We start from the raw sequence: 23590 nt of genomic DNA, 5'->3' as shown, positions 1-23590 counted from the left end.
CATCATATTCAAAGGGGAGTAACTCAAATTTGAGTTCTTCAATTACAAACGAATAAAGAGTTATTCCCCTTTTTGTAATATTTTTTAGATAGTTTCATCTTAGAAATGGTTGTTGACCCCTGACATGTTTTTCTCTGAAAAGTAATTGAATATCAGAAAATATAATTATAAGATTTTAAAAAATGCCCTTAATAAGAATATTATTTGTGGATTTAGCACATTTCTTTATATTGATCATGTAAATAGAAAACTTGTGTTTATGTAAATAGTTTTTGAACAATATTGTAACTAAGTTAAAGTGTACTGCTTTTTTTTTCTTCAAAATTTATTTTTTTTCTGTCTATTTACGTTAACCATGAAATACATAATACTTATATACACATTATTTTTGGTGAGTTGTAGCAAGCTATAGATAGAACTCAATAAATGTGATATTTATGTCTCCCCTTTCAAAGGGGAGACATATTGTTTTTGTCGACTTTCTTATTCTTATTAGGGTCTTCCGTTTCCAACGGAAGACCCTCTTGTTATTCTATTGTTTCTTTTTATTAGGGTCTTCCGTTTTCAACGGAAGACCCTCTTGTTATTCTTCGGTTTCTTTTTATTAGGGTCTTCCGTTTCCAACGGAAGACCCTCTTGTTATTCTATTGTTTCTTTTTAGGGTCTTCCGTTTCCAACGGAAGACCCTCTTGTTATTCTATTGTTTCTTTTTATTATTATTATTATTAGGGTCTTCCGTTTTCAACGGAAGACCCTCTTGTTATTCTTCGGTTTCTTTCTATTATTAGGGTCTTCCGTTTCCAACGGAAGACCCTCTTGTTATTCTTCGGTTTCTTTTTAGGGTCTTCCGTTTCCAACGGAAGACCCTCTTGTTATTCTTCGGTTTCTTTTTAGGGTCTTCCGTTTTCAACGGAAGACCCTCTTGTTATTCTTCGGTTTCTTTTTATTATTATACTTTTTCTTTTTTTTTCTGACTTCTTTTCGGCTTCATAACTCAAAAAGTTTTTTACCGATTTTTATGAAACTTTCAGAGATAATGTGAAATTATAATGCCTCAAAGATTTTAAAGTTTCCATAACAACGTCACTTCCGTTTTGACGTTACGTCATTTTTAAACTTTAAAAAAAGTAATTTTGTCCGCGACATTTCTCAAAAACGCTTTAAGATAGAGTCTTGAAATGTTCTGTGGTTATGAATTTGGCAATTTACATGTGCAATAAGGCTGGAAATAAAAATCCGTCACTTCCGGTCGAAACCGGAAGTGAAACAAATTTTTCAAAAAAATGAATTTTCTGATCAAATCAAAAATGAATATGTGTTTTATAGAGCTTATCAAGCTGAATCTAACACTGAAATCCATTTTAAAATCGGACAATGCATTAGAAAGATATCGGGGTTTAAAAATTGATTTTTCCGGAAATTTTGTTTCCGCGTCCTTGGTTTAAAAAATAGTGTAATGTTCAAAGTTAAGTTAACTCGTACCAAAAATAATTGTTAAGTCGTACTTGAACACATTCGGATTTTTTTTGGTTAAGTCGCTCTTGAAATCAAGAAGGGTTTTGTTAAGACGTACTTAAAATCATTCGGATTTTGTTAAGTCGTACCAGGAATAATTCGATTTGTTCATCTTTTTATTTTAGTTACTCTTGTTATTGGTTCAAGAGCTCTGCTTCTTACAGGAACTTCCAGCTTTACTTCCGCTATTAACGGAAGACCCACTCGTTGCTTTGCAACGAGCTTTGCTCTAGTTATTATTATTTTTTTTCTTTTTCTTTTTTTTCTGACTCCTTTTCGGCTTCATAACTCAAAAAGTTTTCAACTAATTTAAAGGAAACTTTCAGGGATTATGTGCAATTATAATGCCTCAAAGATGTTAAAGTTTCCATAACAACGTCACTTCCGTTTTGACGTTACGTCATTTTTTAACTTAAAAAAAAGCCATTTTGTCCGCGACGCAACTCAAAAACGCTTTAAGATAGAGTCTTGAAATTTTCTGTGGTTATGAATTTTGCAATTTACATGTGCAATAAGGCTGGAAATGAAAATCCGTCACTTCCGGTCGAAACCGGAAGTAAATCAAATTTTTCGAAAAAAAGAATTTTTTGATCAAATAAAAAACGTATACGAATTCTGTAGAGCTTTTTAAGCTGAACCTCATCCTGATATCCGTTTGAAAATCCGACGATGCATTAAAGAGATATCGGGGTTTAAAAATTGATTTTTCCGGAAATTTTGCTTCCGCGTCCTTGGTTTAAAAAATAGCGTAATGTTCAAAGTGAAATTAACTCGTACCAAAAATAATTGTTAAGTCGTACTTGAACACATTCGGATTTTTTTTTGGTTAAGTCGGTCTTGAAATAAGGAAGTTTTTTGTTAAGTCGTACTTAAAATCATTCGGATTTTGTTAAGTCGTACCAGGAATAATTCGATTTTTTTCATCTTTTTATTTTAGTTACTCTTGACATTGGTTTAAGAGCTCTGCTTCTTACAGGAACTTCCAGCTTTACTTCCGACATTAACGGAAGACCCAGTCGTTGCTTTGCAACGAGCTTTGCTCTAGTTATTATTATTCTTTTTATTTTTTTTTCTGACTCCTTTTCATCTTAATAACTCAAAAAGTTTACAACCGATTTTAATGAAACTTTCAGAGATTATGTGCAATTATAATACCTCAAAGTTTATGAAGTTTCTTTGAAAATGTCACTTCCGTTTTAACGTTACGTCATTTTTAAAATTTTAAAAAAGTCATTTTGTCCGCGGCGTTTCTCAAAAACGCTTTAAGATAGAGGCTTGAAATTTTCAATGCTTATGATTTGGTCGATTTACTTCTGTAATAAGGCTCGAAATGAAAATCGGTTACTTCCGGTCGAATCCGGAAGTGAAACAAATTTTTCGAAAAAATGAATTTTCTGATCAAATCAAAAATGAATATGTGTTTTATAGAGCTTATTTAGCTGAATCTAACACTGAAAGCCGTTTTAAAATCAGACGATGCATTACAGAGATATACGAGTTCAAAAAATGATTTTTCCGGAAATTTTGATTCCGCGTTTTTGGTTAAGAAATTAGTATCAAGTTCTTAGTTAAATTAGCTTGTACCTAAAAATTAATTGTTAAGTCGTACTGTAACACATTCGGATTTTTTTTTGTTAAGTCGTTCTTGAAATCGGAAAGGTTTTTGTTAAGTCGTACGTAAATTCATTCGGATTTTGTTAAGTCGTACCAGGAATAATTCGATTTTTTCATCTTTTTATTTAAGGTACTCTTGTTATTGGTTTAAGAGCTTTGCTTCTTACAGGAACTTCCAGCTTTACTTCCGACATTAACGGAAGACCCACTCGTTGCTTTGCAACGAGCTTTGCTCTAGTTCTTTTTCTTTTCTTCTGACTCCTTTTTTGCTTCATAACTCAAAAGTTTTTTAACCGATTTTGATGAAAATTTCAGAGATTTTTGCACGATAGCGTCCCTCAAAAATGTAAAAGTTTTCTTTACAACGTCACTTCCGTTTTGACGTGACGCCATTTTTAAAAATTTCAAAAAGTCATTTTGTCCCGGACTTTTCTCAAAAACGCTTTAACATAGAGGCTTGAAATTTTCAATGGTTATGATTTGGGCGATTTACCTCTGTAATAAGGCTCGAAATGAAAATCGGTCACTTCCGGTCGAAACCGGAAGTGAAACAAATTTTTCGAAAAAATGAATTTTCTGATCAAATTAAAAATGAATATGTGTTTTGTAGAGCTTATTAAGCTGAATCTAACACTGAAAACCGTTTTAAAATCGAACGATGCATTACAGAGATATCGGGGTTTAAAAATTGATTTTTCCGGAAATTTTGATTCCGCGTCCTTGGTTTTAAAAATAGCATAATGTTTATCGTTAAGTTAACTCGTACCAAAAATAATTGTTAAGTGGTACTTAAACACATTCGGATTTTTTTTGTTAAGTCGTTTTGAAAATCAAACAGGTTTTTGTTAATTCGTACTTAAAATCATTCGGATTTTGATAAGTCGTACCAGGAATAATTCGATTTTTTCATCTTTTTATGTAAGTTGCTAAGTTGCTCTTGTTTTTGGTTTAAGAGCTCTGCTTCTTACAGGAACTCCCAGCTTTACTTCCGACATTAACGGAAGACCCACTCGTTGCTTTGCAACGAGCTTTGCTCTAGTTATTATACTTTTTCTTTTTTTTCTGACTTCTTTTCGGCTTCATAACTCAAAAAGTTTTTAACTGATTTTTATGAAACTTTCAGAGATGATGTGCAATTATAATGCCTCAAAGATGTTAAAGTTTCTATAGTAACGTCACTTCCGTTTTTACGGAACGTCATTTTTAAAATTTTCAAAAAGTCATTTTGTCCGCGGCTTTTTTCAAAAACGCTTCAAGATAGAAAGTTGAAATTTTTCGTGCTTACATATTGATCGTTTTGCCTTTGTAATAAGGCTGGAAATCAAAATCCGTCACTTCCGGTCGAAACCGGAAGTAAATCAAATTTTTCGAAAAAATGAATTTTCTAATCAAATCAAAAATGTAAATGTGTTTTGTAGACCTTATCAAGTTGAATCTATCACTGAAATCCGTTTGAAAATCGGATGATGCATTTCAGAGATATCGGGTTTTAAAAATTGATTTTTCCGGAAATTTTGATTCCGCGTCCTTGGTTTAAAAAATAGCGTAATGTTAAAAGTAAAATTAACTCGTACCAAAAATAATTGGTAAGTCGTACTTGAACACATTCGGATTTTTTTTGTTAAGATGTTCTTGAAATCGGAAAGGTTTTTGCTAAGTCGTACTTAAAATCATTCGTATTTTGTTAAGTTGTACCAGGAATAATTCAATTTATTTTATCTTTTTATTTTAGTTACTCTTGTTATCGGTTAAAGAGCTCAGCTTCTTACAGGAACTTTCAACTTAACATCCGACATTAACGGAAGACCCACTCGTTGCTTTGCAACGAGCTTTGCTCTAGTTAGGGTCTTCCGTTTCCAACGGAAGACCCTCTTGTTATTCTATTGTTTCTTTTTATTAAGGTCTTCCGTTTCCAACGGAAGACCTTATTGTTATTCTTCGGTTTCTTTTTCCCTATTATTAGGGTTTTCCGTTTTTCAACGGAAAACCCTTCTGTTATTCTACTGTTTCTTATTATTATTTTTTTTTTTCCCGCAAATTTTGTGCACGAGATTTCTCGAACATTTTTTGTCTGATTGCTATGAAACTTTCAGGGTATGTAGATGATATTAATATCTCTAGACGTTTTTTTCTAATTTTTAAAATTCACTTCCGGTTATGAGTTATTGCCCTTTAATTGAAAATTGTGGGGTCTTTTGTCCAGAGTTGATCTCAGGAACTACAGATGATAGATGCATGAAATTTGGCGAAATTGTCGGTAACATTTTATAATTTTGCTGGCATGAAAATTTTGGTAATTTCTTTGTTAGTTTTTGAGCTATTTGTCGCCAAAGTTTAAGATTTTTTCGGGGCTGAAATTTTGTTGCTTTTTGTATTATAACCTTTAAACTAAAAATATTTTGTTAATACATATAGAACAAAAGTTGTTTAGAATAACGAGAGCTTTCATTTAAAATTAAGAAAAAAGGGCTGGCCCCTATAATTAGGGGTCAGCAGCTCATACACGTATTTTTCTGATAGCAAAAATCGTTATCATTTTATGAAAAAAAATTAATTTAGTTATTGTTAATATATTAAATAATGTCATTTGGTATCAAATTAAACAAGTTCTGTCCTATATTTTTTTTCAAATTTCATAAAACAAATATGTGAGAATCGTACATGAACGAGTTAATATGTCTACATAGACACACAAGCGAACAAATGCCACATTAAGGCCCAGGCATTTACTGCATTACGTTGTGTTGCGTCTTAGATAAATTGTTGTGATTCAATTTCATTTTTTTCATCTATATCATTTATGAATTCAATGAACACACATTATTTAAACGTTCTATGTGCAACTATTTGTCGGGGCGCCCCTGTTTGTGACCCCCGCGCGCGCGCGCCGAATGTAAACAGTAACGAACGGCATTGTAGAAAAGAGAGAGTTGTAATGCAGAAGAGAAGTTGTGTATTCTTTCGGTGTACACATGCATTTTCAATTTGCTGTGAAACATATGAACATGCACAGGGAACAATACTACATATTTGTTTAAGGAGGATATTTTTCTCGTGTGAATCGTTTACGAGGAAATTCTGACAGCCACACTTCTGTCGACGATCAGCCGTTGATAAGCTACGAGTAATAAAGGAGAAAAGATGGACATTAGAGTGTGTGATTTATGTGGATGTTACTGAAGAAGGTGAGGCTTTTACTCCTTTTAAAGTTTCTTGTTAACTGGTTAAAATTTAGTATATAGTATAGATGTACATGTAAGTACGTGCACACTGTTAGATGTTTTTGTTATGGTGTGGGTGTTTGTTTGCTAACGTGTAATTTTTACATGTTTCATGGGTGTTTAGACTCGCTCGAGGTTCATGGGGGACTGGAAAGGGTAACTGAATTTATCTATTTAAAAAAATAACAGATTGTGAATTTTCAACTCAAAATTCAAAGCAGGGTCTAATTAGAAACATATCATATATTCTTGTGCAGAGGTCTCCAAATGTAGTCATGAATACCCTGTAGACATAACTTCAAGTAAATAAAATTGTTAATTCAGACTTCAGAGTTAAAACATGACTTTAATATCTTTATGATGCCGATCATTGTATCATTAAAGAGGTATAGCAGACCAACGGGTACCCGGTACATGTACTTGTACATGTAGGTTACAAGTTAGAACTATGCCTACCATTCTACCAGTTCACATAATTATTCTTGTTTAGCAGTTATGATGTGTACTTAAATTGTCCTTGTTAATGTTTTAAATGTAATTTTTTATTCTCTTTTTTTAATCTGACTACTGGCAGTACTGGCGTGCGAGCAGTTCTCGCCGAGGACCATTTCTCGCTGGTGCACTGTTACATCATATTTTCGTATATAATTTTATGTGTTGATAAACTGACGTAACAATGCACTGGTGAGAAATGGTACTCGGCGAGAACTGATCGCACGCCAATATTGATTAATTACAGACAAAAACTGAAGGTTGCGAGTGTTATTTTTAATTGAACAACATTGTTTAAAATAATTCTTTATATATGTGACGATCAGACCGGTTTGAATACCAGTGCCAGATAGCTCAGTTGGTAGAGCACCTGACTAGAGATTCAGGGGGCCCAGGTTCAAATCCCTTCATTATTTCTCCCATCCTGTTACAATATTGGTGTTGTGACCAACCCCTGGAACTAACAGGTTAACTCGATCCTGCCAGGGATGATCTTCGAGGGTGAAGATCATTTAAGGGGGAGGAATGTGACGGTCAGACTGGTTTTGAATACCGGTGCCAGATACATGTAGCTCAGTTGGTAGAGCACTTGACTAGAGATTCAGAGGGCCAGGTTCGAATCCCACTTTGTTCCGTCGTTATTTCTCCCATCTTTTACATATACATGTATATCAGATATATGACAGATGATTAAGGTCATCACATGTTTTGCAAGATGCAATAAGTGTTAAAAACCTTTACTTTACAACAGAATACATTTAAGTGAATATTTATGTTTCTTGTTATTATTTGGTGTGGTTTTCTTGACAGTGTCGCACAAACAATTTACCCGCTCCTAAAACACAAACTTTCTTTTTGTGGATTCAGCTTACCGCTGATTGGCTGCTGTTGCAGCAGGCAAATAAGATATGCACGCACAAAACACAATGAACTTATCAGAGAATGAGTTGAGTTTATTTAAACTGTTGGAATTTGGGTATTTTTTTTAAAATGTATACTTGTGACAAAACATATATGTGGTACATACAGCTGTAGCTTTATGAAGAAAATTTTGGTTAGACCATATATACCTATCATGCAAGTAAATGATATTTACAAAAAACTTGCAATTTATGGCGCACAAAATATACGCTAGTTTTATAAAGATTAACATACATGTAATGTACCACATTCTTTGAAAAATAATCTATTAAAAATTCTTCATTAAGTTTACTCATACATGTTTTATGCTTATTACACGTAGTATTGTTTTTAAAACATGTAATTTATAAGAAAATAAACAAAAACCCTCGCTAAATTTATTTGCAAACAAAAAATACACAGTAGAATTGATAAAAAATGGTATACCAGAAGCTAATACCAGTACATGTACTTTGACGCTGTTCGGTGGGTAATATTCGTTTGTAATTTACGAATTGAAATATTGACTGTTGCACTACAAGTATGGTAATAAACTCTCTCTCTCTCAAACTCTCTCTCTTTCTCAATGTGATAAGTGTTTATACCTATGAAAATTTTTTAATATTATATCATGACTTGATATGCAAATTTTTGATCTTGTACTGCCTAAATGTTATGTCATGTATTGGGATATGTCATACTTATTACACTGCATGGTCAGTGTATTTTTTACAGAAATACTATGCATATGTTAATGTAAACACAGCTATTACTAGTACATGTATGTAAACACAGCTAATTATTTTTTTTATTTATTTCAGCTCAAAACAGACTCTTGTTACCACATGGCTTTTACCGGTACCTGTTGATTCTTGTGGGTCAGCTCCTGAGATTAACCTGTCACCTCTATCCACATGCATATTCCTTGTGTTCTACAGACTATTTACTGGTAATTCAAATTAAATCCGATAATGCATGAACAATAATGGAACTTGAAGAAAGCATCATGCCATGTTGTGGTTTGTGTTTGATAAGAAATTATGATAACAAAATTAAGGCTGTTTAAAGAAATTCATAATTGCTGTGAAAATTTGTTTTTCAATAAAAGTATACAATTATGTTTCCTTTATTTTTTATTTCATAAAGATATTTAGATGTGTTTACATAATTGAACCCCCCCCCCCCCTCTATTTAATTGTCTGCATTAAGATTACATGTAGGATATGTAAATGTACATTTGACTTTGAAATAACATCTGCTATGATAATTACTTTTGAAATGAACAAGAAACAACCTATTTCTACCTTTCTAAGGTATATATGCATAAAAAAGTAGAAAAACATGTCAAATTTGAACATTTTTCATTGAAATCAACTCTGTCTCCAGCTACCTGGGTGTGTTTGAATTTAATTCTAATATAAGGCAGATGTCTAACTTGTAGGTTGTAACTTACTGTTTTAGCATGGTTAGAAGAAGACTAGAAATCAGAATAGATTAGATATTCACTAAATATGATTGTTAGCTTACTTTTTTCATGAAAACAAGAAATCACAAGCAGGACAGCTGTCTATTTGTTAATTAAAATGGTACAAATCATACAATAAACAAATAAAGATCACATTTTAGAATCATTGATGATTGTTTTCAAATATGTGTGAGAAATGACTCAAGGAAATTGCCACATGTTTCATAAAATTAGGTAAAACATTTCAAACCATGACTTTTTATGAAAATCAAAAGATTGGGGGGGGGGGGGTATACATGTAAGGGTATTTCTAAGTGATGTGAAGCTTTTATCATGATTATATCATGTAGGCATATGTTGTATTGAATAAGGTTTCTTTTTAAAGGTGGTTGAACAAAAGTTGACCTCTAAAAGGTCAGATAAAGATGTTTTACTATGGAGAACCCTGTAAATCTGTGTTTACTAAAGGAAATTGGAAATGGTGGGTTCACTTAAATGGCCATATTTTTATTAAACCTCAATGGAATTGGCAATATGTGGTATTCTTTTTCTCAGAATTGCATTAGCTTTCTTATTCTAAGACAAACCGTCTTTTCATAAAAATGTTAGTGTACTAAGTTAAAGATACAAGGAACAGTTTCGGATAAAGTACCGTCAATATTTTTGTAAAATTGAGAGTGACTGTACTTGAAGGTTTATCATTGTTGCGTAGATTCATGAAATGAATTTTAATGATTATCAATAGTTAGAGGGATGTCTCTTGTTGGAATTGGTAAGCAATATTAAGGCCCCTAATTTTAAGTACATGAGAAGCAGAAATAAACTGTGAAACTTGCGGCTATGACAGATATGTTGACTTTACAGTGAAATTGAAGGTTACAAACGGGAGGTTATATAACATGAAATGTAGGTGGATGGGATATTATATGCCTATTTAGTATTTACTGGGTATGAGGACAATAGCAAGTTTATTGTCCCCCAAGACAGCAAATATTTAATGAGGCAAAGCCAAGGGAAATAGTTGCTGTGGAATGGGACAATAAACTTGCTATTGTCCGAATAGTCAGTTAATTGGTATTTCATTATACAGAAGAAAACTTTATTTGTCAGCGATGCAGAATTTCTTGATGATAAACAAATTAGAGTTAAATCAAACTTTGTATTTAATGCGCGATCTTATTAGGTCAGAGGTGTTCCGAGTTTAAGGTGATATGGGACACTTCCATGTTGTGACGTATTGTTTATCGAAATAAACAATAAAATAAAGTGTAATTATATAAGTACATGAAGTTTCTTCTCAAAAATGGTCACCTAACTCCTTAGCACAGTGGGTTAGAGGGTTTACTAGGAACCTGTAAGTCATGAGTTCGAATCCCGCTGGGGTTTTTACAATTTTTACCTTTTCAAATATTTTTAAAAGCTATTTTTTGGTTAAATATTGTAAAATTTGAAAATTCTAAACCGGTGAAAAGTTTTCAATTATATAGTACTTTAATCCACATTAATATCGACAGATGTCCCATACCACCTTAAAAAGGAGGGAAATCAAATTCTGCTAATGAATGGTTTTGATGACTATTCACCATGGGCAGATAGCATGGATACTATTTTAGATAAAAAGGCATGTTTATGCGGGCGCCTTCTAGTGATCAATTTGTCGGTCTGTCCATCCGAGATGGCTTGACAGGAGCATAGCTTCTCTCCCCTTGGCCCAATCTGGCTCATACCTCATCCACAGGGTTCCTTTGGTTGAAGGATGTGCGGTGACCTTGAACCATGTTTTTAGGTATAAGGTTAAGGTCATAGCAGAATTATATATATAAAATCCTTGTCTGGGGCATATCTTTTTTCCCTTTGGTCCAATCTGGCTAATACTCACAGAGTGGCTCTATGGTTAAACGATGTGCAGTGACCTTGCATGAAATTTCTAGGTAACGGGTGAAGATCAAATCGGATCATGCAAAAATCCTTTTTTGAGAGCATATATAATTTCTACTAACCCCTATTTGGCTCAGACTTCACATAAGCAGAGCTTTTGAGTAAAGGGTGAAAGGGTGTGTAGTGACCTTGAACCTATTTTCAGTGAAAAGAAACTGTGAAGGTCATATCAGAATTATGTTTTTAAAAATCCTTGTCCGGAGTATATCTTCTCTCCCTTTGCTCCATTCAGCCTCATACTTTACCCACATGATGCCTTTGTTCAAAATATATGCAATGACCTCGAATGATATTTGTAGATGAAGAGTCAAGGTCATATCAGATCACACAAAAATCCATATTTTAAGAGCATAGATATACTCTCCTTTTAGCCCCTATTTGGCTAATATTTTACCTTTACAGAGTTTATTGGTTAATGGCGTGCAGTGACCTTGAACCAAGTCTGTCAATGTGAAGGTCATAACAGATCTTTTTAAAATTAGTTTTAAATAGTAGATTATTTTCCAAATATGCTTAATCTTGGTCAGATTGAACAAAAATGCATGTATGTTAGGGGGAATGAAATTGAATTAAAAGTTCTATGATAGCTGGAAAAATTTCAAGTTATAGGTCAAGGTCAAAGCAGAATTCTCTGAAATAACATAAGCGGGGCCCTTTGAAATGTTCACCATTTCAATGTTGTCTGGTTCATAGTAATTTTACATAGAAAATATTCACAGAAGTACAGTAAAGTAAACTTAACATCGATAAGTTTCTGACAATTGATGACGCAACGAGCACACAGTACGAAAGGTCAACCTTTTGAAAAGCAGTGAAGAGGAAAAGTTGCTCAGAATTATGTTTTAAACAATATTGATTTTTTACATAAATTTTAATTTTGCATTCTGGGTTAAGAAAAAAGATGTTAGTTCAAGGTAAAGTAAACTTGTACCTAAAATGAAGTCAAATTTGTTAAGTCGTACTTAAACACATTGGTTTTTTTTGTTAAGTCGTTCTTGAAATGGTTAAGGGTTTTTGGTTAAGTCGTACTTAAAAACATTCGGATCATGTTAAGTTGTACCAAGAATCATTCGATTTTTTTTCATCTTTTTGTACTTAGGTTTCTTTGTTACTAGATTAAGAACTCTGCTTCTTAGACGTACTTCTAGCGTTGCTTTCGACATTAGCGGAAAACCCACTCGTTGCTTTGCAACGAGCTTTGCTCTAGTTTTTATTCTTTTTTTTCTTCCCATTTTTGTGCACGCGATTTCTCAGAAACGGCTCAACCGATCTCCATCAAATTTTCAGATGTGATAGATAGTGGTCTGAACCTGATAGCAAATTTTTTGCATTGATGACGTCACATCCGTTTTTGAGATATTGAGATTTTTCTAATTTTTGTATGGGTATTTTGTCTGCGGCCGTTCTCCTAAACTAAAAGAGATTTTGAGCTCAAATTTCTACGGTTGGTAAAGGAAAGATTGAAGTTTTGCATGATTGTTGTTTTGTATGTTTAGCACTATTGGCGCCAAAGCTCGCTATGGCTCGAAAATTGACATTAAAAAAGCGTCGTTAATTTTTGTGCTTTTCTCTCTTTATCTCTTTTCTGGAAAATATTTTGTTAAAGCATGTAATGTAAAAAAAAATTATATTTACAAGACCTTTCAGCTGATATCAAGAAAAAGGGGCTGGCCCCTCAAATTAGGGACCTAGAGGGCTCTAAAGTCTTTTACCCAAAACTCTTTACTGAGGGATATTTTGTAATAAATTATAGAAGCAAATATGCTTATCTCAATGTTATGTATTCAAGCAATGTAATGATTTTATCATGGGTTACGTAATTAAGGGTTTTTAGGGGCCAAAAGTCCAAAATTTTGATCATCCATATCTCAGAAAGGAAAAATAATTTGTAATGCAGTACAGAAGAAAAGTTGTTCAAAATGATGTTCTCAACAAAATGCAATCGTCAAAATTTCGTTAAACGGCCCCTAAAAGGAGATAAGGGACCGGCCCCTAAAACCTTCTTTTTCATATATCTCCAGAACAGTAACGAATTTCTAAACACTTGTTTAACAAATTTTGTAGAATTAAATGACCTTTTATTTGATATCAAGAAAAAGGGGCTGGCCCCTCAAATTAAGGGATTAAAGGGCTCTAAAGTCTTTAATCTGTAGCCCTTTACTGAGAGATATTTTTTAAAATGTTTTAGAAGCAAATGTGTTTATCTCAATGTTATGTATTACAGCAATGTAATGATTTTATCATGTGTTACGTAATTAAGGGTTTTTAGGGGTCAAAAGTCCAAAATTTTGATCACCCATATCTCAAAAAGGAAAAATATTTAGTAATGCAGTACCGAAGAAAAATTGTTCAAAATGATGTTCTCAACAAAATGCAACCTTCAAAATTTCGTTAAACGGCTCCTTAAAGGAGTTATGGGATCGGCCCCTTAAACCTTCTTTCTCATGTATCTCCAGAACGGTAACGAATTTCTAAACACTTGTTAAACAAAAATTGTGTAGAATTAAATGACCTTTTATTTGATACCAAGAAAAAGGGGCTGGTCCCTTAAATTAGGGGACCAAAGGCCTCTAAAGTCTTTAATATGTAGCCCTTTACTGGGATATATTTTGTGAAATGATGTAGAAGCAAATGTGTTTATTTTATAGTTATGTATTCAAGCAATGTAATGATGTTATCATGTGTTACGTAATTAAGGGGTTTTAGGGGCCAAAAGTCCAAAATTTTCATCATCCATATCTCAGAAAGGAAAACTATTTTGTAATGCAGTACAGAAGAAAAGTTGTTCAAAATGATGTTTCAACAAAATGCAACCGTCAAAATTTCGTTAAACGGCCCCTTAAAGGAGATAAGGGACCGGCCCCTAAAGCCTTCTTTCTCATATATTTCCAGAACGTTACGAATTTCTAAACACTTGTTGAACAAAATTTGTTTTCAAGCAATGTAATGATTTTATCATGTGTTTTGTAATTAGGGGTTTTTAGGGACCAAAAGTCCAACATTTTGATCACCCATTACTCAGAAAGAAAAAATATTTTGAAATGCAGTACAGAAGAAAAGTTGTTCAAAATGATGTTCTTAACAATATACGACCTTCAAAATTTCGTTAAACGGCCCCTATAAGGAGATAAGGGATCGGCCCCTAAAACATTCTTTCTCATATATCTCCAGAACGGTAACGAATTTCTAAACACTTGTTGACAAAATGTGTTCAGAATTAAATGTCCTTTTATTTGATACCAAGAAAAAGGGACTTGCCCCTACAATTAGGGGACCAAAGGGCTCAAAAGTCTTTTATCTATAACCCTTTATTGAGGGATATTTTGTGAAATGTTATAGAAGCAAATGTGTTTATCGTATAGTTATGTATCAAAGCAATGTAATGATTGTATCATGTGTTGCGTAATTAAGGGTTTTAAGGGGCCAAAAGTCCAACATTTTGATCACCCATATCTCAGAAAGGATATATATTTTATAATGCAGTACAGAAGAAAAAGTGTTCAAAATGATGTTCTCAACAAAATGCAACCTTCAAAATTTCGTTAAACGGCCCCTATAAGGAGATAAGGGATCGGCCCCTAAAACCTTCTTTCTCATATATCTCCAGAACGGTAACGAATTTCTAAACACTTGTTGACAAAATGTGTTCAGAATTAAATGTCCTTTCATTTGAATCCAAGAAAAAGGGACTTGCCCCTTAATTAGGGGATCAAAGAGCTCTAAAACCTTTTATCTATAGCCCTTTAATGAGAGCCATTTTGTGAAAGGTTATTAAAGCTAGATTAGGTATAATACGTTTATATATCCTAACAATATAATGATTTTTTTGCGTTACCCAATTAGGGTTTTTAGGGACCAGAGGTAAACAACTTTGATCTTTTCTATCTTAATTAAAAGAAATGCAAGTATTTAAAAAAGCAAGAGAACTTATAAAAAGCGATACAATAAATCATTAGTACTTCACTCCTTTTTCCATAACATGTTTTGTTGTCGAAAATCAAAGTCGATGATGTCATATTTCATTCTAAAAATCGAACGGAAGACCTCCTCGTTGCTCGGAAGACCCTCTTGTTATTCTTCGGTTTCTTTCTATTATTATTAAGGTCTTCCGTTTCCAACGGAAGACCTTATTGTTTTCGTTCGGTTTCTTTTTCCCTATTCTTCTTATTATTATTTTTCTTTTTTTTTCTTACAAATTTTGTGTACGCGATTTCTCGGAAACTGCTCGACCGATTTACACGAAACTTTCAGATTTGATAGATAGTGATATGAACCTTATTGGAAATTTTTTTTACCGATGACGTCACTTCCGGTTTTGATTTATTCACAATTTAACGATTTTCAGAGGGTCGGCTTGTCCAGGGGTAAACTCCTAAACGGTTTAAGATATTGAGTTCAAAATTTCAGGGATTGTAGACAAAATGTTGTAGATCTGACATGTGGTATATTTATTTTCCTGTGACCAAAAGCGCCGAAGCTCGCCCGAGCTCGAAAATTACGGTTAAAAAAGCGTTGTGATTTTTCGTGGTTTTCTTCCAATATCTCTTTCCTCGATAGTATTTTGTAATAACATGTAGAACAAAAAATTTTTATAATGTCAAGAGCTTTCATTTGAAATCATGAAAAAGGGGCTGGCCCTTCAAATAAGGGGCTGAGGGGGCTCTAAAGTATTTTAATGATAACTTTTTACTGTGAAATATTTTGTGATACGTTATAGAAGCAATTATGTTCATTCTAACGTTATTTACCTACACATGGCAATTATTTACTCCTATGTTACGTAATTATGGGTTTTAAGGGGCCAGAAGTCCAAAACTTCGATCCTCAATATCTCAAAATGGAGGAAAATTTTGATGAGCAATATTGAACAAAAGATGCTCAAAATATTGAGCTTAACAATGTACAACCATTTATTCTTTGTTATGCGGTCCTTAAAGGGAGTTACAGAGTCGGCCCCTAAAACGACCCTTTAAATATATCTCGAGAACGGTACAAAATTTGTAATTGTTGAACAAAATGTGTTTGAATTGACAGGAGCTTTCATTTGAAATCAAGAAAAGGGGGCTGGCCCTTCAAATAAGGGGCTGAGGGGGCTCTAAAGTATTTTCATGATAACTTTTTACTGTGAAATATTTTGTGATACGTTATAGAAGCAATTATGTTCATTCTACCATTATTCACCTATACATGGCAATCATTTCCTCCTATCTTACGTCATTAGGGATTTTAAGGGGCCAGAAGTCCAAAACTTTGATGCTGGATATCTCAAAATGGAGGAAAATTTTGAAAAGCAATATTGAACAAAAGATGCTCAAAATATTGAGCTTTACAATCTGCAATTATAATTTCTTTGTTATGCGGTCCTTAAAGGGAGTTACAGGGTCGGCCCCTAAAACGACCCTTTAAAGAGATCTCGAGAACGGTACAAAATTTGTAAGATCTTGTTGAACAAAATGTGTTTGAATTGACAAGAGCTTTCATTTGAAATCAAGAAAAGGGGCTGGCCCTTCAAATTAGGGGCTGAGGGGGCTCTAAAGTATTTTCATGATAACTTTTCACTGTGAAATATTTTGTGATACGCTATAGAAGCAATTATGTTCATTCTAACGTTATTCACCTATACATGACAATCATTTACTCCTATGGTATGTAATAAGGGATTTTAAGGGGCCAGAAATCCATCACTTTGATCCTCAATATCTCGAAATAGAGGAAAGTTCTGGAAAATAGTATTGAACAAAAGATGCTCAAAATAATGTGCTTAACAATGTACAACCATATATTGTTTGTTATCTGGATCCTAAAATAAGTTTAAGGACCGGATATCAAAACGATTTTTCCCAGATATCTCAAAAACGGTAACCAATTTCTAAACACTTATTAGCGGTACACAAAAATACCTTTTAACTAAAATGAATGAAAAGGAGCTGATCCTTCAAATAAGGGACACCAAAGGGATAGATAGTCTTTCATCCATTACTCTTAGATCCCGCCTCCTTTTCCTGATACGTTTCGTTGACAAGAGTAAGGTCATTCCATATTCTAAAAATCGGACGGAAGACCTCCTCGTTGCTCGCAACGAGATCGTGTCTAGTTATTATTCTTTTTCTTTTTTTTTCTGACTCCTTTTCGGCTTTATAACTCAAAAAGTTTTTTACCGATTTTAATGAAACTTTCAGAGATTATGTGCAACTATAATACCTCAAAGTTTCTGAACTTTCTTTGAAAACGTCATTTCCGTTTTTACGTTACGTCATTTTTAAAATTTTCAAAAAGTCATTTTGTCCGCTGCGTTTCTCAAAAACGCTTTTAGATAGAGGCTTGAAATTTTCAATGGTTATGATTTGGTCGATTTACCTCTGTAATAAGGCTCGAAATGAAAATCTGTCACTTCCGGTCAAAACCGGAAGTGAAACAAATTTTTCGAAAAAATGAATTTTCTGATCAAATCAAAAACGAATCTGTGTTTTATAGACCTTATTAAGCTGAATCTAACACTGAAAGCCGTTTTAAAATCGGACGATGCATTACAGAGATATTAGAGTTCAAAAAATGATTTTTCCGGAAATTTTGATTCCGCGATTTTGGTTAAGAAAGTAGTATCATGTTCTTGGTTAAATTAACTTGTACCTAGAAATTAATTGTTAAGTCGTACTGTAACACATTCGGATTTTTTTTGTTAAGTCGTTCTTGAAATCGGAAAGGTTTTTGTTAAGTTGTACTTAAAATCATTCGTATTTTGTTAAGTCGTACCAGGAATAATTCGATTTTTTTCATCTTTTTATTTAAGTTACTCTTGTTGTTGGTTTAAGAGCTCTGCTTCTGACAGGAACTTCCAGCTTTACTTCCGATGTTAACGGAAGACCCACTCGTTGCTTTGCAACGAGCTTTGCTCTAGTTATTATTAGGGTCTTCCGTTTCCAACGGAAGACCCTCTTGTTATTCTTCGGTTTCTTTCTATTATTATTATTATTCTTTTTAATTTTTTTTCTGACTCCTTTTCGGCTTTATAACTCAAAAAGTTTACAACCGATTTTGATGAAATTTTTAGAGGTTGTGTGCAACTATAATACCTCAACGTTTGTGAAGTTTCTTTGAAAATGTCACTTCCGTTTTTACGTTACGTCATTTTAAAAAATTTCAAAAAGTCATTTTGTCCGCGGCGTTTCTCAAAAACGCTTTAAGATAGAGGCTTGAAATTTTCAATGGTTATGATTTAATCGATTTACCTCTGTAATAAGGCTGAAAATGAAAATCTGTCACTTCCGGTCGAAACCGGAAGGGAATCAAATTTTTCGAAAAAATGAATTTTCTGATCAAATCAAAAATGAATATGTGTTTTATAGAGCTTATTTAGCTGAATCTAACACTGAAAGCCGTTTTAAAATCGGACGATGCATTACAGAGATATACGAGTTCAAAAAATGATTTTTCCGGAAATTTTGATTCCGCGTTTTTGGTTAAGAAATTAGTATCAAGTTCTTGGTTAAATTAACTTGTACCAAAAATTAATTGTTAAGTCGTACTGTAACACATTCGGATTTTTTTTGTTAAGTCGTTCTTGAAATGGGAAAGGTTTTTGTTAAGTCGTACGTAAAATCATTCGGTTTCTGTTAAGTCGTACCAGGAATAATTCGATTTTTTCATCTTTTTATTTAAGGTACTCTTGTTATTGGTTTAAAAGCTCTGCTTCTTACAGGAACTTCCAGCTTTACTTCCGACATTAACGGAAGACCCACTCGTTGCTTTGCAACGAGCTTTGCTCTAGTTATTATTCTTTTTCTTTTCTTCTGACTCCTTTTTTGCTTCATAACTCAAAAGGTTTTTTACCGATTTTGATGAAATTTTCAGAGATTTTTGCAAGTTGGCGTCCCTTAAGAATGTTAAAGTTTTAAAGAGAACGTCACCTCCGTTTTGACGTGACGTCATTTTTAAAAATTTCAAAGTCATTTTGTCCCGGACTTTTCTTAAAAACGCTTTAAGGTAGAGGCTTGAAATTTTCAATGGTTACGATTTGGTCGATTTACCTCTGTAATAAGGCCGGAAATGAAAATCTGTCACTTCCGGTCGAAACCGGAAATGAAACAAAATTTTCGAAAAAATGAATTTTCTGATCAAATCAAAAATGAATATGTGTTTTGTAGAGCTTATTAAGCTGAATCTAACACTGAAAGCCGTATTAAAATCGGACGATGCATTACAGAGATATCGGGGTTTAAAAATTGATTTTTCCGGAAATTTTGATTCCGCGTCCTTGGTTTAAAAAATAGCGTAATGTTCAAAGTAAAATTAACTCGTACCAAAAATAATTGTTAAGTCGTACAGTAACACATTCGGATTTTTTTTGTAAAGTCGTTCTTGAAATCGGAAAGTTTTTTGTTAAGTCGTACTTAAAATCATTCGTATTTTGTTAAGTCGTACCAGGAATAATTCGATTTTTTCATCTTTTTATTTTAGTTACTCTTGTTATCGGTTTTAGAGCTCTGCTTCTTACAGGAACTTCTAACTTTACTTCCAACATTAACGGAAGACCCACTCGTTGCTTTGCAACGAGCTTTGCTCTAGTTCTTTTTATTTTTTTTCTGACTCCTTTTCGGCATTATAACTCAAAAAGTTTACAACCGATTTTAATGAAACTTTCAGAGATTATGTGCAATTATCATACCTCCAAGTTTATAAAGTTTCTTTGACAACGTCACTTCCGTTTTAACGTTACGTCATTTTTAAAAATTTCAAAAAGTCATTTTGTCCGCGGCGTTTCTCAAAAACGATTTAAGATAGAGGCTTGAAATTTTCAATGGTTATGATTTGGTCGATTTACCTCTGTAATAAGGCTGGAAACGAAAATCTGTCACTTCCGGTCGAAACCGGAAGTGAAACAAATTTTTCGAAAAAATGAATTTTCTGATCAAATCAAAAATGAATAAGTGTTTTGAAGAGCTTATTAAGCTGAATCTAACACTGAAAGCCGTTTAAAAATCGGACGATGCATTACAGAGATATCGGGGTTTAAAAATTGATTTTTTCGGAAATTTTGATTCCGCGTCCTTGGTTTAAAAAATAGCGTAATGTTAAAAGTAAAATTAACTCGTACCAAAAATAATTGTTAAGTCGTACTTGAACACATTCAGATTTTTTTTGTTAAGTCGTACTTGAAATCGGAAAAGTTTTTGTTAAATCGTACTTAAAATCATTCGTATTTTGTTAAGTCGTACCAGGAATAATTCGATTTTTTTCATTTTTTTATTTTAGTTACTCTTGTTGTTGGTTTAAAAGCTCTGCTTATTACAGGAACTTCCAGCTTTACTTCCGACATTAACGGAAGACCCACTCGTTGCTTTGCAACGAGCTTTGCTCTAGTTCTTCTTCTTCTTCTTCTTCTTCATCCAAATTTGTCCAGGCCGTAACTTAAATACCCTTTGACATTAAGACTTCAAACTTGGAACATAGGTAGATGGTATTGAGAAGGAGTGCACGCCACCAACAGTTTTGACCTTGACCTATTTTGTTCTTCAAGGTCAAGCTTTTCATAAAAAATATTGTTCGGACCATAACACAAGACTCCTTTAACATACAGACTTTTAACTTGTATCATAGATAGATGGTATATAACCTAGTTGAACCTTACCAAAAATTTTGACCTTGACCTAGAATTTTTATTTCAAGGTCATATTAGAAAAAACTTCATTGTTCAACTCCTGAATATACTTTGACAGAAGGACTTCAAACTTTAAACAAAGAACAATAATAATACACTTAGGTGTACTATTGATTTATATATGACCTTGACCATGTTTTACTCAAGGTCAAATTAAGAAAAAGATAATAAAATTTTGTCTGGGTCTGGGTAACATATAGTTGACATCATTCTTTTTCAATTGTTGAATTTGCCCCATATAACAATCCTTGGGGAGAAGGGGAGACATGTGTTTTTTTTTGTAAAAAAAACAATACCCACTAGTTATTCATAGTTTTGTCTTTTTTCTTATTAAGACAGTACTGTAATATTTGGAACAAAAAAGAAGAATTTGATACAGTAACCTTCATGTACAAGAACAAGACAGTTATTCATTGGGGCGAACTAAATAACTGACAAACCAATCTCCTTTTGGAGTCACTATAGTCAGATGTTAATAATGTCTAGTCAACAACAAATTACAAAATAAATTTTTCATCCAAGTACTCAAAGTTGTTTCATTTTGACTGATAGATTTAATTCTGGGTATTGTTATAAAAACTGTTATTTTGATAACATATCTATCCTAAGCTGAAGATTAATCCATAATTGTAACATGATCGTGCATGAAATTCTGTTATAGAAACTTCACTATTATACAAATAGTGCCTATTTGGGAGGGTAACTGTTAAAATTGACACCCCGAGACAACCATTGTCAACCTCCCAAATAGGCACTATTTATTTATTATACTAAATGTCTTAATTTAAAAAAAAATGCTACTTTGATATAAAAATGAAGTGAATGCTATGGCGAATCGTACGCGCATAATTTACACACATGTAACAATTCGTTTTGATACCCGTTGCCTTTCATGTTAAATACTGAAATCTGATTAGTCAAGACGCAGTTGATAATCCGTTCTTTTACCTTCAGTATTAGCAACACGGGTAACACAACGAATTGTTACACGCACGTAAATTATACGCGTACGGTTCGACGTAAAATTCACGTCATTTCTACATAAAAGCAACTGAGTTTTCTTTGAAATGAAGGCATTCAGTATAATAAAATAAATAGTGCCAGTTTGGATGGAAACAGGTGAATTTGACACCCCTCGGAAACCATTGTTAACCTCCGCTTCGTGACAGTTGACCATGGTTTTCTCGGGTGTCAATTTAAACTGTTACCCTTCCAAATAGGCACTATTTATATAACATAATGTTTCACGGAATGAGGAAATTTTACGTTTAAACTGTTACCCTGCAATTGTGTAATTTAACCGCACACACTTGTAACGTTAGATAAAATAATGCACTTTAACCGTATATATCGTCACAGGCAATTTACGCATACACTTCTACACGCAACCACGTACTTTAACAAATCTACCGGTACATACAATCAATCACTTAAACGCATAAACATACTTTAATGCATATACCATTACACACAATCGAACACTTGCTCATAACCGTTTGTTGCAATCGCGCACTTTAAATGCATGCAATCACACACTTAAACGCATATTGCACTACATGCAATCACACATACCGTTTCATACAATCACACACTTCAACACATATACGTTTACACACAGAATCATTTTCACTAAAATACTGATAGCGGCAATCACTTTAATTCACATACAGTTACACGCAATCAAACACTTTACTACATATACCATTACACGAAAACAGGTACTTTTCTACATATACCATTACACTTTAACACATAAACCGTTATACACAATCAAACAATTTAGCACATATACCATTACACGCATTCACACACTTTGACACATTAACTGTTGCACACAATCAAGTACATTTATTTATATATATACAGTTACACACAATCACGCACTTTAATGCACATATATATTGTCATACACAATCACACATTTTAACACAAATTCCGTTTTACGAAATCATACAGTTTAACAAAAAAAACGTTACTTGCAATCAGCCGCTTTAACGCATACTTTATTGCACACGACCAGGTACTTTAACATCTGTTCCAAGCATTCAGTTAATTGAACATACCGTTTCTTGCAATCACGCCGCACTTTAACGAATTCTGAGTCACGCACTTAAACACATATACATACACTTTTACACATATACCGTTACACGCAATCACTCACTTTATCACATCTTCCGTTACACACAATCGCACACTTTAACACATATACCGTAACACGCAATCACACAATAACACATATGCCGTTACACCCAATCAAACACTTTAACACACACAATGTTGCATTCAATCACACACTTTATTGCATCTTCCCTTACATTTAATCACACACTTTAACACATATACCGTTGTATAAAACACAATCATACACTCTATTACATATACCCTTACACACAATTACACACTTTAACGCATCTACCATTAAATTCAATCACACACTTTTTTGTGCATCTTCCGTTACATACAATCACACACTTTAACACATATACCGTTACACACAATCACACACTTTAACACATATACCGTTACACACAATCACACACTTTAACGCATCTACCGTTACATTCAATCACGCACCTTATGTGTTTATCACAACACTCCCTATGTTCTTCACCGCATCCAGGTTTTCCATTCACACGAACAAAATGCGTTGGACCAAATGATTTTCAGAATCGCATTTTGAGCAAAAATAATATGACACCTACTTCACTGGTAAGCAATATCCAATAAAAGATGAAGCAAAACAGACTGAAATCCAGGGCTGAGTTTTACAAAAGAACTTACGAC

The 23590-nt window shown here is 33.3% G+C and overlaps 1 protein-coding gene and 1 long non-coding RNA gene across 2 annotated transcripts in view; both read left to right on the top strand.

The window, feature by feature from the left end:
- The window catches only part of LOC109618161 (uncharacterized), a 451180-nt gene that overhangs the window by 34557 nt on the left and 393033 nt on the right, over positions 1-23590 (top strand). The window lies entirely within an intron of this gene.
- Positions 5146-8860, top strand: LOC136272839 (uncharacterized). The gene is made up of 2 exons (XR_010710870.1): positions 5146-6314; positions 8564-8860. It is a non-coding gene; the product is annotated as an uncharacterized lncRNA (long non-coding RNA).

Source organism: Magallana gigas, chromosome 1 (assembly GCF_963853765.1).
Source record: "Magallana gigas chromosome 1, xbMagGiga1.1, whole genome shotgun sequence".
Lineage (NCBI taxonomy): Eukaryota > Metazoa > Mollusca > Bivalvia > Ostreida > Ostreidae > Magallana > Magallana gigas.
The sequence above is the reverse complement of the archived record's forward strand: the minus strand, read 5'-3'. Positions and strand labels throughout refer to the sequence as shown.